Below are 15,800 nucleotides of genomic sequence, written 5' to 3' on the forward strand. Positions count from 1 at the left end.
AGAAGGATTAATTGTGTTTTGTTCGTTTCTCAAATTGAGACGTTCAAAACTTTGATATTCAAAGTTTTGTTTTTACTTTGTTTAATTTGGTTTGTCTTTTACTTATTAAGGTTTTGTCTTTTTATGTTTTGATTTTGTCTTTTAGCCCAATTCAATTCAAACATTGAATTGGTACGTGTCCTTCCCATTGCGAGGTGACACAAATTTGTGACCATCACTTGCCACCTGCCTATGCTGACTCGTCATGCCTTTTAGGCCCGCCGAGTGGGTCCACTTAGTGTGTCTAGTGGCGGCGCTGATTTTGGCATTTTTACAATTTTCTGTCTTTGCGTAGGATTTGTCGCCCTGGTCGCTCTGGCACTTCACTAGCCAACGTCAGCATCTTGATTTATCAGATGTGAGCTTCGGAAGTTTGTTGCTTCTTTATATGTAGACCGGTTCTGCACTAGTTTTGTTATTTTGGAAACTTCAGCTTTAGTCAGGCTTTGTTGGGCCTCACTGGGGTTGAGTGGGAAACTTCAAATATTCCAAGTATTCCCGTACTTCGATGCATGTTTTATCATTATATTCATGTTAACTGCGGAAACCTGCAAAAGTACGAAAATATAATTATTACATGATTATTAAACACATAATCGATCAAAATGCTATGTCTCTCGGGGTTTAATATTACAGTTTTGGGTGCTTATCACTCTCCCTCTCCATGGCAGATTTCGAGCTAGAATAAGAAAGTTCAACCACTACCTTGCGAGCCCTAGCCTTTTGCTCCAGCCTCTTACGGTTGATTTTCTTCCCTCCACGCCTCTTAAAGTAATGTGCACCTCTCCCAACAAAGCCTGCTTATCCTCCAAACTCAAACAAACAAACATTTCAATAACATTGTTCTTCGTACGAAAACGGATTATAACCTCTGCAAAAACAAACCAAATAAATCAGAACATCCAAATTATAATTTAAACCACACACATTACGACCTATAACCAACGACCTACCACGAGATTGTACAACACGTTTATCAATCTCCAATAGGGGTGACTTCGGATCGGATCGGATCGGATTAACCTCCTTCGGAATTTTTCCAAATTTTTTTCGGAACCTAATATGCTAGCCAAATCCGATCCAATTTTTTTTCGGATTCAAAATATATTTCCAATTTGGAACTTTCGAAATTTGAATAACTTCGGAAATTTCGGAATACTTGGTAAATTTTCAAAGATCTCTTTACTTTCAATTATTTTTGGAATATCATACGCCAATGTTCATTGTAGGGAGAGAAAACCATTTCCACAACACTAATGTACCAACAACAATACGCACTTGTTTACTGAGAAAACCCATTTTCATTCAAACAAGTGATTCAAGAAAAAATGAGAAAAAGAACCTGCAGCCACCAATAGCAAGCATTGCATTCATTAAGGTCTAGGTATTTGTAATGTTTCAATCTTTTTTCGTGTGTGAAAATGAAGCTTGAAATTGTCGTATAAATAATGGATTATGGTCTTGGACTCTAAGTAGCTTTACATAATATTCTATCTATTGGAATTTGGCTTTTGGATTGGTCTAAAAGTCATTGTATAACTCAATGATATTTTTTTTTTCATATCATTGTTGTTATGGCAGACGGTGTAATGACAGTAGAGTGGTCCAATTCAAGTGGGGAAGTAGCGGCTAGGTTATGTTTTTGTTTTGTTCTTGGAAGTAAAAAACTAGAAAATGAATGAACGGTCGAGATCTAATCAAGTGGATAGTGAGAGAAGTATATATTTTCAGAATAAATTGGCAATAATATCGGAAATTTTGGAATTTTCGGATCGGATCGGATTTTAGAATTATATCCAAATCCGATCCAATTTTTTTTTCAGAATTTTCGGAAATCGGAAAATCGGAAAATCGGCCCATGAAAACTACACCCAGAGCCAGACCAATTTCGGGTCGGATTTCGGAAAAATCGGAAATTCGGCAAAAAGAGACACCCCTAATCTCCAAACTAGGTGGGCAATATCTACCTACAATCAACAATGGCTTACGCCTCCTTACTCACCCCCATAATAACAGGAAAGTTCCCCTTATAAACATGAAAACTAAAGTTCACAGCACCCGACCTCCTCACAACAAAGTGCTCTGTCACTCTGTCACATCGTTTAAATAGATGTTGTAGCCCTTGTTATTCAACAAATCTAACACATGGAGAATCCTCCAACTGTTCTCCACGAGTTGACAGGGGGCTTTCCCCAAAAAGTTCAAAACCTCCACAGTAAGACGGGAAAAGGCAGCCTCATCCCAGCCTTCAACTGCCCATAACAAACAACTACTCCTCCACCCCAAGGAACGTAGTCGTTAGTATACAAATTCTTCTGCCCAGCCAGATCGTACACAGACAGATCGGATTTTACCCAACCAAACTCCTTCTTCAAAGCAGCATAACAATCCACCGACTTAGGCTTCCTCTCATCCACCGTCTCCAACGAAGAATAAGACGAAGCCTCGATCATCACCACTACGAACCCTATCCTCAACTTCTTTGTCACTTACCGTTCTCTCTCTCTATTTACCAACTTCAACCTCACTACTAAAACTATCACTAGTCATTGACATTGCACAATCAAAGAAAGAAGGAAAGCTCAAATTTCTAACATTAAAAACGTGAACCTGATGGCAAGGGATGAGAAGTTTTTTTTTCTTTACTTTCTTTCCTTTTATTTCGCTCTGGATTTTTTCCTTTTTTTCCTTTGGTTGAAAAGTAAACAAACAAAAAGCTTTTACAAGTCTAAAAACCCATCAACTGCCCAGACACCTCGAGACAATCAAAGCGTTTCGTGTTCCCAAAACCTAAATCATTACTCGCCCACAAATCACCATAACTCCGAGCCCACGAATCTAGCCCAACAGTTTTCGCACATTTCCCGAAACCTAAATTCAAAACAAAACATCTGTCAGACACGTGCTTTCCAACTTTACTTTTTAACCGTTCTCCTTCCACGCAACAGCTGTCCAATGAACGAATAAAAAATAAAAGGGACTATGTAAGTACCCTCCGTTCTGCACTATAGAGCACGTGTCCACATGGCAGGACGTCTTACTTTAGCTCGTCCCACAACATCATATCGTACCAACGACCCAGCATCTAGGTCGTCAACAGCAGCAGTTATAGTCATTCATGAAAAGATATCAACTAGCACAATCTTGGAGCTCAATCAATGCCACAATCAAGGAAACATTAACTTTGTAACATCACATTAATGGTGAATTACCAAGATAGCACACAAGGTGGATCTGCAATTCATAACGGTTCAAGCACACATCTATAAATAAAGAGAGATGAACTACGTAAGGCTTGATTCAAATTTATCCCGAAAAACTTGATACGTAGGCAACTCTTATCCCAAAAAGAGTGCAGCCATTTCCTATCTAACAAATCATCAGGTCGTAGTCCCAAAGTAACCAACATCTACAATACTCCACGTTCTCCTACCTTCTAATTATGTTATTCCTCTTTAACACTTTGAACCCTTTTAGTTATTCGTCAATTCTTCTTTAATATCTCGTCAAGTCGTCATATTTTGTTTTTAGTTTTCGTCATTTTAGTTTTAATTTTTTTGTTAGCAAAATGCTGCTATATATATATATACATTTTCAGTTGATCGTAAAGCTGAAAGGTTTAGGTTTAGATGAAAAAGCCTCACATTTTATTTTCGGCTAAGGGCACAATTTGGGTTGAGCAGGCGGCCCTGAGTATCATAGTGTAAAAACATACAATAAAAGCCATTTCGGATCATAATAAGTTCGTATTATATTCAAGTATATAAATTGCATATCTAAACCACTGGATAAAAGAAGTAGGGAGAGAAAAAAAAATTAATAATAGGGTACCTCCAAACCACAAGCTACGAAGAGCAATAGAACAATCCTTAAACAAATGAAATTGAGAATCTGAACCGCTCCTAACATACTACACCTTTTGTCCACCTAAAAGTCATTGTAACTTAACAAGTCCGCAGTAGGAATACACCCATGATGACACTGTGCTGCCACATAAAAAAAAATCATCTTAATAGGTAAAGGCAATTTCCATAATTTGTATACATCATGGCAGGAGTAACTTTTGTGAATTTTTTTTTGGATTCACGCGTGTTCTTTCCTTTTTGTGATGGTTGGATATAGCAAGTAACAATCATTAAATCATTGGCCATATTTGCTGAAGTAGCATTACCATGCCAGCATCTCCATTCTTATAATATATGAAAAACCGACTTTATACTTTATGTACGTTCTCGACTGATTTCAACGATTTCAGTCAATTTCAATAGGATTTCAACCTTTTTATAACGTGCATAGAAGATTGAAAATTTATTTATCTGTTATTATATGCAAAAAATAAAAAAAATAAAACAAAACCATCTCTTAATAATAACGCCATGTAATATATATATATATATATATATATATATATATATTATCGGGATATATATATATATATATATATATATCGGTTATTTCAGGATGCTCATAGTGAGCCACGTCAGCAAAGTTTTTAAAAAAGTCTCCACTCAAAAAATAATTACTATGTTATTTACCAAGTTAGTCTCATTATTAGTGTGTTTAGCAATTTAAAAAAAAAATACTTTTTAGTCTTTTCACATGTACACGCCCGCATTTGAATGGTACGTTGGGGGTAATTAAGTAATTAAAACTAAAAAAGAAAAGAAACAATAAGTGAGAAGAGGAGGAAAAGAAAAAGGATGACCAGGAGATGCTTGAATCTATCAATGATGCATGTAAAGGTGCGTTTTAGTGCTTCCTTTACATACACAGGGAGGGGGAGAACGGATTAGATTATGGTTGAGACCGAGTTCATCAAGGAGCGAACTGCCTACGTATCTTCTCTGGATTCTGGGGGGAGAGAAGAATCAGGTTTGGCGTAGTTCATATGGAGAGTATTTATAGGTGATCCAAGTGTATCCTCACTCAACACGTGTAAAGGATAACACAGATGTAGGGTCAAGATTGTGGAGGCGTGTCAGAACTGTGTTTATAGGTCTGCTGTAATGATGGGGATTAGTAGCCTTATAACGCCCGTATTTAAAATACATAATTATTTATTAATTAATTAATTTAATTATTTATATAAAATTCACTGGATTGGATTTGGAATATGTGGGCCTGGTTTCTGGGCCCGAGTCTGTGTTGGGATTAGGTTTCAAACCCAGATATATATTCATATTGTTCTGGAGAATATGGTTCTTAGATAATAAAATATAATAAAAATAGAGGCGGAGATAAAAGCTCGTTGGCTAGAACGTTGGAACGCGACGATTCGGATTAGGAAGGATTCGTCGAGCTGTTAATAAAGGTGAGTAGATTAGTTTTTAGTTCACGTCTAACTTTACTGTTAAAAGTTTCTGCTCATGTTTTCGGTTCATTACTCTGTTATTATCATTTATCCTGTTTTATTCGACGTCGTGTTTGTCGGGTTGTTAAAACTCTATTGAAACTCGGAAAATTAAGATTGAACTGTCAAAGTTTGATTTGGGCCCGTTAATGGCGGCGCGAGCCCAAACAAACAGTGGTCGCGTGCATGGGTTGAAAATGGTATACTGTGTTATGTGTGGGTTGATTTTAGGTTTGGTGGTAGTGGGGTGATGGCGTTCGGTGGTTGGGTGTTGTCGATTTGGGTTATATTGGGAGGTTTAAATGCCGGTTTTGGGTGGGGCTGTTGAAGCTTAGAAAAAAAGCTTGAACAACTATTAATGGCGGCGAGATTGCGAGTCCATGATTAGTAATGTATTTTTTTAAATCTTGATGTTGAGAATTTCGTTTGGATTTTTGATGGGATGATGTTTGGTGGTAGTGGAGGTTTGATTGAGTGTTATAGTAGTGGTGGTGGGGCTGTTGAATGCTTTGAATTACTGTTAATGGCGGACGAGATGTCGATACCATTTTGATGAAGGATTGTTAAAGTTAGGAATTGAGTTTTTAGTGTTAACTAAAGTTGTAGGGGTTTTGTTTTGGGGTATTTTCGGTGGGGTTTGGAGTGGTGGCTGTAGAGAGGAGTGGTGGTGGCCGGAATTGGAGCTGCTGGCGCTAGTGAGAGTGGGGGAATCGAGTTTTGTGGGTATCGGCAAGTTGGGTTTTTCAGGGGGTGCAAAACCGAATTGGTCCGGTTTATTTTGGAGTGCCGGCGGTGGTTAGTGGTGGCTGGTGGAAGAGCTGTTGTGAGGAAGAAGGAGGAGGAGACGACGTGGTTCCTCTTAGTTGGGCTTGGGCTTTGGGCCAAAGCCTTTTGGTTTTGTTAGTTGGGCCGGATTCATTCCTATTGTTTTGGGCCTAAACATGAGTTAGTGGTTGGGCCAGATTCTATTATTTAGTTTTGGGCCAGTTCAGTTTAAAGTTTTTGGGCCGGTTTCAGTTCAAATTTTTGGGCCGAACCCATTTGTGTTTTGGGCCAGTTCAGTTTAAGTTTTTGGGCCAGTTTCTAATATTGTTTGGGGCCAGTCCATAGGACTTAATAGAGATCCAAATGGGTCTTTCAACATTTAGACTTTTGGGTTCTAAGGTTTTGGGTTTGGGCTTGGCTAGTGGGTCCGAACCATGACCTTAGCCATGAGCCCATGAACCGTGCACCTTTGCCCTTAGCCACGAACTATGGCTATGACCCTGAAGCTGTTGAACATGGAAACGACAGTTTAACTTTGACTATGACTTGTTGACTTTGACTTTGACTTTGACTTTGACCGTTGACCATTGACTGTGGAATGTTGACTTTTTCTAGATTTTCACATATTTAAGAATATGGACAAATGTAGTAATAAAATATTGTCGAAAATTGTATAACTTTGTTTGTCATTATCTAATTAAGATTTGACGTGAGTAGTGTGTAAAGAATATAAATATTGGCACGTAACAAGAGGGGAATTCTTATAAGACTTAGATATATGCGTTTTTATGAGAATTCAATTATATACAGACTTAGATTCATGAACTTTAGTATTGGGCTTTGATGGTGACTTGAGTTCACATAAATATATTGAACGAATACGTGATAATGTGGATTGTAGTATAACGAGAAACGTTGAGCTTCAGTACAATTAAGTATACTAGCATGAGATAGAATAATATTTATTCTGATATATAAATGTATGACACCTGAATAAATTACGTAACGAAAATCCTATAACCTAGCTACCACAACTCATATGATTTGGCCTTTGTGATGGGCGTATGTGATATAATCGGCACTTCGGGCATTTCAGTGAATCTGAATGGCCCTTCTGGTGTAAGTAATGTGATTAGCCCTTCTGGCATTTCAGTGAAGCTGAATGACCCTTTTGGCGTAGCCGAATGGTGGCTTGATTATTCCGTTCGCAAAATTAGAACGAGACACGCGATATTTTATGCCGAATAGTGGCAGTACTTACATAATGGCTTTCGTGTGAGGGTTACCTGGTGTGTGGCATCCATTTCGAGGTAGTTACATACGGAGTGGTTCATTATGTAAGGGGAGGCATGTGGATGTACATGTTCGGCGTTGGAAAGCGATTGTGGTAGCCAGGGAAACTAGGTAAGACATAGATACGACGTGATTTTAGGGACACTCAAAGAAAGCCTTAATTAATATAATTATGGTAATATGTTGGTTAATGATATATCTTTAGATAGATGATTGTATATGGTTTTGCATAAGGGTGGGTCAAACTAATTATTTGTGCAGAGACAACCCATTCTGTAATTAAGCATGAAATGCGGTAAGTATAGAATATGCTTGGCTGGTTATTAGTTTAGTTAGAACCTAAGGTGCCTCGTGGAGAAACTATATGCCTTTTTATTATGTGTATGGTTTGTTGTGTGGCTAGTGGGAAGTTAATGCGCCTCAGTGGAGGAACTACTTGCCTTACTTATTGTAGTTAAGAATGTTGTATTAGTTGTTGGAAGTTAAGGCGCCTCGGTGGAGGAACTAACTGCCTTATGGATTGTGTATGTATATGTATAAATATATGTTGTATTTTAGAGCTACTCACACCAGCATTTTTATAATGCTGACCCGATTTGCATGTTTGCTTATCGGATGTGTTCATTAAATGAATATAGTTGATAAGTCTTGACAGGTTTAGTGTTGAAGAAGGTTGGTTGTTGGTTGTGGTTTGCGTTAGCGTTGCATTTCAGGATATGTTTTGTTTTCCCTTGAGGTGATATAGATTTTCAGTTGAGACAAGGTTATTTGTATTTTCATTTGTAAATTTAAATAAAGAGTAGTTATTGAAAAGAGATTTGTAACCTAATCTTATTTGTAAATTTTTGGTAATGAAGAGGACTTTTGTTTAAGTTAAAATTTTATTGGTTTTTAATTATCCACATATTTAAACTGTTTATGAGTTTTTGGGAGTTGAGAGTGCGTCACACCTCGAAGATCGAAGAGTTGGGAACAAATATTGTTTTTCCAAATTCTGTCGAAATTAGGGGTGTGACAGTTTGGTATCAGAGCATTTGGTTAGCTTAGACTTAGGTGAGTCTAGCTAAGTGATTCTCGGATCGTGGTTTATGGGTAGAGTTTAAGAAGTATTATTTTCAAAACTATTTCCACTAGTCGTTTTATTTTTACAAAGAAAATGAAAGAGATATAGAAATAAAGAGAGTCAATATTTTTCTTAATTTGTTTGTATGTGTAATGTGTATATTTATATTACTTACTCTTGTGGAGTGCATACGAAATGCTTTTATTTTTCCTCATCATATGAGGAGTGGTTATATGTGTAATATGTTAATTATTAAAGGATTTGATCAAAATGAGGTGTGCTACTATAAGGTTGTTTAATTTATAATGTTGTTCAATTGTTGGTGTTCATTTTCACATGGAGTATGGGATAAGTACGACCACATGTCTGTGAACTTTGTATTTGAGTGTTATGTTATTATTCAAGAAACAATGAGATATTTTAATCTATATTGAATGTGCTGCATTAACTGATGAATTTGTGACGTACTAAGTAAGGAACTAATTGCCTCTGTGTTGGAGGAACTATCTCGCCTCACTCGTACACTTTAATAGATGAATAATATTTTAAAGTTTAAGAGATTAATTTGTTAGATGTGATTAGTTAGAAATAGACCGAATAATAAATAAAATATACGTGTATTCATTTTGAGATGTGTATACTTGCGTATACACGCTTTCTTATATTATTGTATATAGATGAACTATTATCGTGCGTATGTGATGATAATATTGTTCTGCCAACATGGCATGTGTACAATTGTTTTTCTAAGGTCACGTTATTAATGATTAATTAAAATAGTTGTGGTAATTGGTGGTCATAAACCATATTAGAAGTTCTGTGAAGGATGTCTTAATATAATGTGGATCTTATTTCAACAATAAACGGATTTTTATTTTTGTTTTATAAGTGTGTTTCGTACCTATAAATTATGACATGATGGATTATTATTGTTACATTCGTTTCACATTGATTTTTGCATATTCGAGTATTCTTAAAACACATGCCTTGATTAATTGTTCATAAATATTATATTGAGAATATAACTTGTTGTGGGTAGGGGTGTAATAAGGGTCGGGTCGGGTCAATTACGGGTCAAATAGTAATGGGTCGGGTTGGGGCGGGTCTAGGGGATACAAACCCAATGGTCACCAACGGGGCGGGTTGAAGTGTCATGTCTTAGTACCATCACCCGACCCGTTAGGTCAGCTTACGGGGCGGGTTTTGGGCGGGTCATCCGGGTCGGGTGGAAATTATCATTTTAACCCAATTTCACCCAGAAAAAACTTTCTAATTCTGCAAGTAATATATTTCCAATTCACAACATAGAGAAAAAAAATATAATCAATCAATTAAAAATAAACAAAAATAAAAAAACTTGAACTAAAACCCAAAACCATATCTGTAAATTTGAAACTTTTTTCTCGTGATTTATCATTTGTAAATTGATTATTTTTCATAGCATGATAAAATAAAGATGGGAGCAACGATCTATGGTACAAAACAATAAAATATAAACTAAAAGAATACGAAATTAATACAAAGATGAAAGATTAATATTCTCCAAAATTCGAAAGTTGAATTTAAACTTTTGATATTTGCCCGATATTCAAACTTGAATATTTGAAATTGATGTTGAACTCATAAGTTTGTGTTCATATCTCCTAAATTTATACAAAAGTTAACAGAAAATATAAACAAAATACAAAAATATTAGAGTTAGAGTCTTCAAATTGTGCGGGTCAACGGGGTTGGGTCAACGGCTTTTGACACGGTGCGGGTCGGGCGGCTTGATGGGTCGGGTTTGAGCATAGAATCTACACCCATAGCCCGACCGCATAAAAACGGTGGCGGGGCGGGGCGAGTCTGTTTTTGGGTCGGTGCGGGTTTGGGTGGTGGGTGAAGACCGGATACCCAACCGGATGATGGGTGGGTCAACGGTTTTTTTTACACCCCTAGTTGTGGGTAATATATTAGAAGTAGGTTTGTATTATCTTAAAAAATAAAATAAATAAAATTCTTGTTATACGGTAGCAAGTCTTATTTTAATTGTCATAGTATATGGAGATTAATTTTTGAATCTTTTCACCGTTTAAAATAATTAGTAATAATAATAATAGCAATGAGCATCGAGTATTTATTCCTAATTGTTTTGTTTCAGTCTATATGATTTTGATAGATGAATATGAAAAAATATTTTTTAAATACGTGTTATATTTGATCCAGTTGCATTCCTGAATTAGGATTTGATAGTCGTTCTAAATTTAATATTTCCGATTTCTATAGCTATATATGATTCATTTTTGTTTTGCTGAAATGAATAGTATTGGCACGTGATAATGTAGATTGTAGTATAACGAGAAACGTTGAGCTTCAGTACAATTAAGTATACTGGCATGAGATAGAATAATATTTATTCTGATATATAAATGTATGACACCTGAATAAATTACGTAACGAAAATCCTATAACCTAGCTACCACAACTCATATGATTTGGCCTTTGTGATGGGCGTATGTGATATAATTGGCCCTTCAAGCGTTTCAGTGAATCTGAATGGCCCTTCTGGCATAAGTAATGTGATTGGCCCTTCTGGCGTTTCAGTGAAGCTGAATGGTCCTTCTGGCATAGTCGAATGGTGGCTTGATTATTCCATTCGCAAAATTAGAACGAGACGCACAATATTTTATGCCGAATAGTGGTAGTACTTACATAATGGCTTTCGTGTGAGGGTTACCTGGTGTGGGGATCGCTCCGTACTATCTGGTGATCTGATGGGCGAAACATCTGACACGTGGACAACACGTGAGCAGATCTAAGCAGTTGCAGAGAAAATGTGCCACCCCATTTTTCGGGATTTGAAAAGACAAGACAGCTTGTTGGAAGCCGTGTGCGGCTAGGGTTAGGGTGCCATCATAACACCTTGGGAACTGGAGGGGCGGTTATACAAAAACTACGCTGGCTCTCTGAAACACCATTTTGTTGCTTCGCTCTGCAGAAAACCTCCTTACACTCAGTTTGTTCAGGTTAGTTTTTTTATTGATCTTTTGCTCCTTGTTACACTCTTGCTCTTAGATATTAAGTTGTTAGGTCGTTTGTTTAGCTGTTTGTGGCTAAAGTTGTGAGAGACAAGAGAAAAAATGTCTGACTCAGACGATACGTGATCTAATAAAGTTCGCGAAGTTTCTCTTGGTTGGGATGAGACTGAGGAAGAGAAGGAAGAGTCGGTGTGTGGGGTGAGTGAGGGTGGTGATGAAGATGAGGCAGTTGAGGAGGTTGGAAGTGGGGAAGATGAGGCTCGATCTGCGTCTGTGGTTGCTGAAGCTAGCACTTCCAGTGTCATTTGTGAGAGGTCGTCTTTCATGGCCGGGCCGCGCCTAGACAAACACGCTTTGAGGGTGTTCCCCTATTTAGCAGAAAAATATGGGATAACTGTAAGCGGTCTAGAAATCCATGAGCCCGATCAGGACCCTCTGGTCTATAGTGATAGGTACACCCCACCGAACTATGGGGTTATAATCTGTGAGGGGCAGCTGAGGGCGTACATGTCGATACCATTCTCGAAGCTGGTTTGTGAGTTCTTGAACCGCTGTGGCAAATCGCTTGTTCAGTTTGTGGGTAACACGTGTCGGTTGTTCAAGGTGTTTGACCTGTTGAACGCCAGCGGTGAATACCGGATAGAGGTCGTTGATATTATTGAGCATTTCTTATTAAAGCAATCTCGGTCGCTTAACTTTAGCTTGCAAACTTGAGCTATGCTGTCGAGCATTCTGGATGGTGTGAGTAACGAGTCTTGGGATAAAAGACCGTTGCTGCTTGTTGGAAACTACTGTGCGAGTGGGTTCAGTGTGGAAAATAAAATATGCGACTTTACTGGTGGGTACCAGTACACTATCTAAGAATCTTGATCTTGCGTTGGTTGATTTTGTACTGATATTACTATTTCGTTGTCTGTGCAGATCTCGCTCTATAAAGGGAGACGAGCCGAAAGGTGATTGAGAAGTTCGCTAGGTTGACTTGAGCTGAGAAACAAGTGAAACTTCCGGAAGTTGCGCATTTCTTTAAAGAACGGGGAGGACCTACGATTAGAGAGAAGAGGGAAGTGCAAAAGAACAGGGCGCGGGGTAAGGTGAGTGGGAAAACATCGAGGAAGTCTGTAATGGATAAACGTAAGAGTGATTTGGTGACATGGGAAAGCATCGAGTAAGTCTGTAATGGATAAACGTAAGAGTGATTTAGTGACGAGGAACTCGAGGAAGATAAGAGCCGAGGCCGTACTGGGGTGAAGGGACCCGCTGGAGGTGCTGGTGCGTCTGGGTCTGGAGTTGGGAAGGATCAAGAGGACGCTCCGTTCGATTTGGATGACGTTCTCTTTGAAATCCCTGAGCGAAGTCACTTGCCGACGAGGAAGGGTAACGATCTGGAGTCTCGACCTTCCAAGGTCGCGAGGGTAGCTGAGACCGCGCTGGGGGTGGTGAAGGGCGAACCGGGGGGAGGGCAGCTTGTAGCTCGAGGGCGAGGCCGATGCTCGACTTCAGCATTCTGGGTGAGGAGACCATGGAGGTCACTCCGACCTAGGTTGCTGGAGATACTTCCAGAAAGATGAAGGGGAAGGTTGGTATGAAAGAGACTGGTAAAGGGCACTCCAGTGGTGGAAAAGACGAGCTGGAGCGTAATCTGATGTATGTGGATGAGGTGTCTGGCAAAAAGTGCTATGTGAAGAGGTCGGACTGTAGCTACAAATCCGCACCCGTTGTTGCTTGTTTGCTGGAGGGAATGACGCTGGATGGTTATAGGAAAGACCTGGATTCGAACGAGCTGGAGTCGAATCTGAGGAGGATGGATAAGGCGTTCTGCATGGTGAGTAGCTCTTGTGCTATGAATTGTCTACTTTATTATGCTTTATGTTATTGTTTGATGCTAACATGATATACTGTGTGAGTTGTCGCAGCTAATTGCTGGGTATCAGAAATTGAAGACGGCTGCCTAGATCGCTAAGCTGGAAAAAACGGAGGTCGAGTTGCTGAGGGGACAAACTCACGACTCTTCGAGCAGTGGCGCAGTTGGAGAAGAAAGAGCTGGATACTGTGAAGACAGAACTGACAACGCTGTCATTGGAGAAGATGTCAGCTGTCAATGAGTCGGTCGGGCGGAGGCATGAAGTGGACGACCTGAAGAAGAAGGTAGCGACCGTGAATGTTTATGCTGAAAGGTGTAAAACTACCACGCTGCAGGCGAAGGATGCCTATCTTACTATCCGTGCTGAGATAGAGGAGCTAGAGAAGAAATATTATGATCTGCAAGAGGAGCAGGAACGCGGGGCGCTGGGCGGTCATAGGGGTGAGCCGCTCGAAGATGTGAGTACTGTTCCTGAAGTTATGCTTCCTTCGTCTACTGATGCGGTGATTGAACTACCTCTAGTGTCGCACGAACTGGATACGACCGTGGCTAATGTAGCTATAGCGACCTCTGGTGACCCGGGTTCGTCCCAAGTTTTGGATGTTCTTTTCAGTGAAAGTTTTGACCATGTTGTTTAAAGATGGTTGATAAGAGCCCAAAACTGTAGTTTTAACCCCTTAACAATAATACTTTCAGACCAATTATGCGAGTAATAAATAAGAGTTAATGCTAATTATGTGCTTTTATATATTTCAGGCATTGAAGTCAATTATGTGTAGAAATGTGCCACTTTGGCGATATAAAGGAGCAAGGGTTGGTTGCTAAGAAGTTATGAGATTAAAGGACTAGACGGGCAGAAACAGCACATAAAAGTCAGCAGAACTTCCAAAGATTGTATCTTTGGACTCAGGCCTCGGAATTGGGTGTACCTTATGTCAAAATGACTGGCTCGTAAAGAGCTTTCCAATGGTCCAAACTTTTACCCAATTAGAGGAGCATAAGTGGACAAAAAGCCTGTTGAAATCAAAGACAACTGAAAAAGGGCATGTGGACTGAAGAAATTGGGCTTTGGGCTCGATTTTCCAGCCCAAAACATGGACCCTGAGCCCATGCACGAAAATGTGGATCTGGTCTCCTCCATTTCCACACACAAGACTTAGCTCTTAAAAATGATTTAGGCTAGGTTAGAAGGTAGCCATTAGAGTAGCCATTAAAAAGCTTAGTTCTAGATCTAGTTTTTGGATTTAATTAATTAGTTTCCATTCCATTAATTAGTTTCATTCCTTGTTTTAGATTAGTTATTTGAATCATTGAATATCATTCATTAGATAAATAAAATAGTTAGTTCTTGTTAAATTCAATCTTGTTATTTAATGATTGTTTAGATTAATTTTGATTATTGTTATTTAATGATTTCTTAGTTGTTAAATTAGATTTCAATTATTGTTTAGTTAAATTTAATAAAGTTATAATTTTTATATTATGTCTTATTCAATTTCATTTGGAAATGATAGTTTGATGAATCGAGGCTAAACCTCCATTAGAGGGGTTTGATGAAGTCTTGATGAAAACTTGATTTTGTTAGCTTAGAATCGTTGTAAGAGTCTATTCCACTCTAGAAGGACGTTGATTTGCCATGAGAATGGGTGGATGTCCTCACATGCTAGTTATGAATTGGTAGAGATGCCATGTATAATTAGGGATTATAACGACCAATTCTTACCGTAAGAGCGTAAGAATTGGATTACAACAATCTATGCTAGTTTCTTAAGTTGGATTCAAGGTGGATTCAATTCCCCCCTAATTCTTATTCTAGATTCAACCTTAGTATTCCATAGCATTTCGTAGTATAATTCGTAATTCTCTCATTGACTTTGGTAGGATTGATATTCATAGGAACTTGAATGCTAAATAACTAGGAGTGGAATAAATCTTCTATTCCATCTCTACTTCAATAGTATCGAGAGTAGAAATCTTTGTTAAGTCTAGTATAAGTTCAGTTTTAGTTTTACTTACGTTTAGAGTTCATCGCTTTATTCATTAGTAAAACTATTCATTTTTACTATTATTAAATGGCGCCGCTGCCATCATAGTTCCCTTTAGTATTGTTTTCTTTAGAATTGTTAATTTTCCAAAGTCCCATAACCCACCCACCCTTGTTTGATTCTCTTTGTGGTTTATGCGTTTTCAAAGACTAAAAATTTCCTCGAAGAAGAATTACACGGAGCTGACCGCACCACAGGCAGAGCTAAATTGGAGCGCCACCCGCGCCCAAGCTCCTGGAACTCCACTTTTTGGCTGAGCGCCCCCGGTACTGAAGCGCCTGGACCTCGAGGTTTTCCCTAAGCGCAACCCGCGCCCTACCAAGGCTGAATTGGAGAGTGACCTGCGCCCAAACGCCTAGAACTCCAG

This window comes from Coptis chinensis, chromosome 3 (genome assembly GCF_015680905.1).
Source record: "Coptis chinensis isolate HL-2020 chromosome 3, ASM1568090v1, whole genome shotgun sequence".
Classification (NCBI taxonomy): domain Eukaryota; kingdom Viridiplantae; phylum Streptophyta; class Magnoliopsida; order Ranunculales; family Ranunculaceae; genus Coptis; species Coptis chinensis.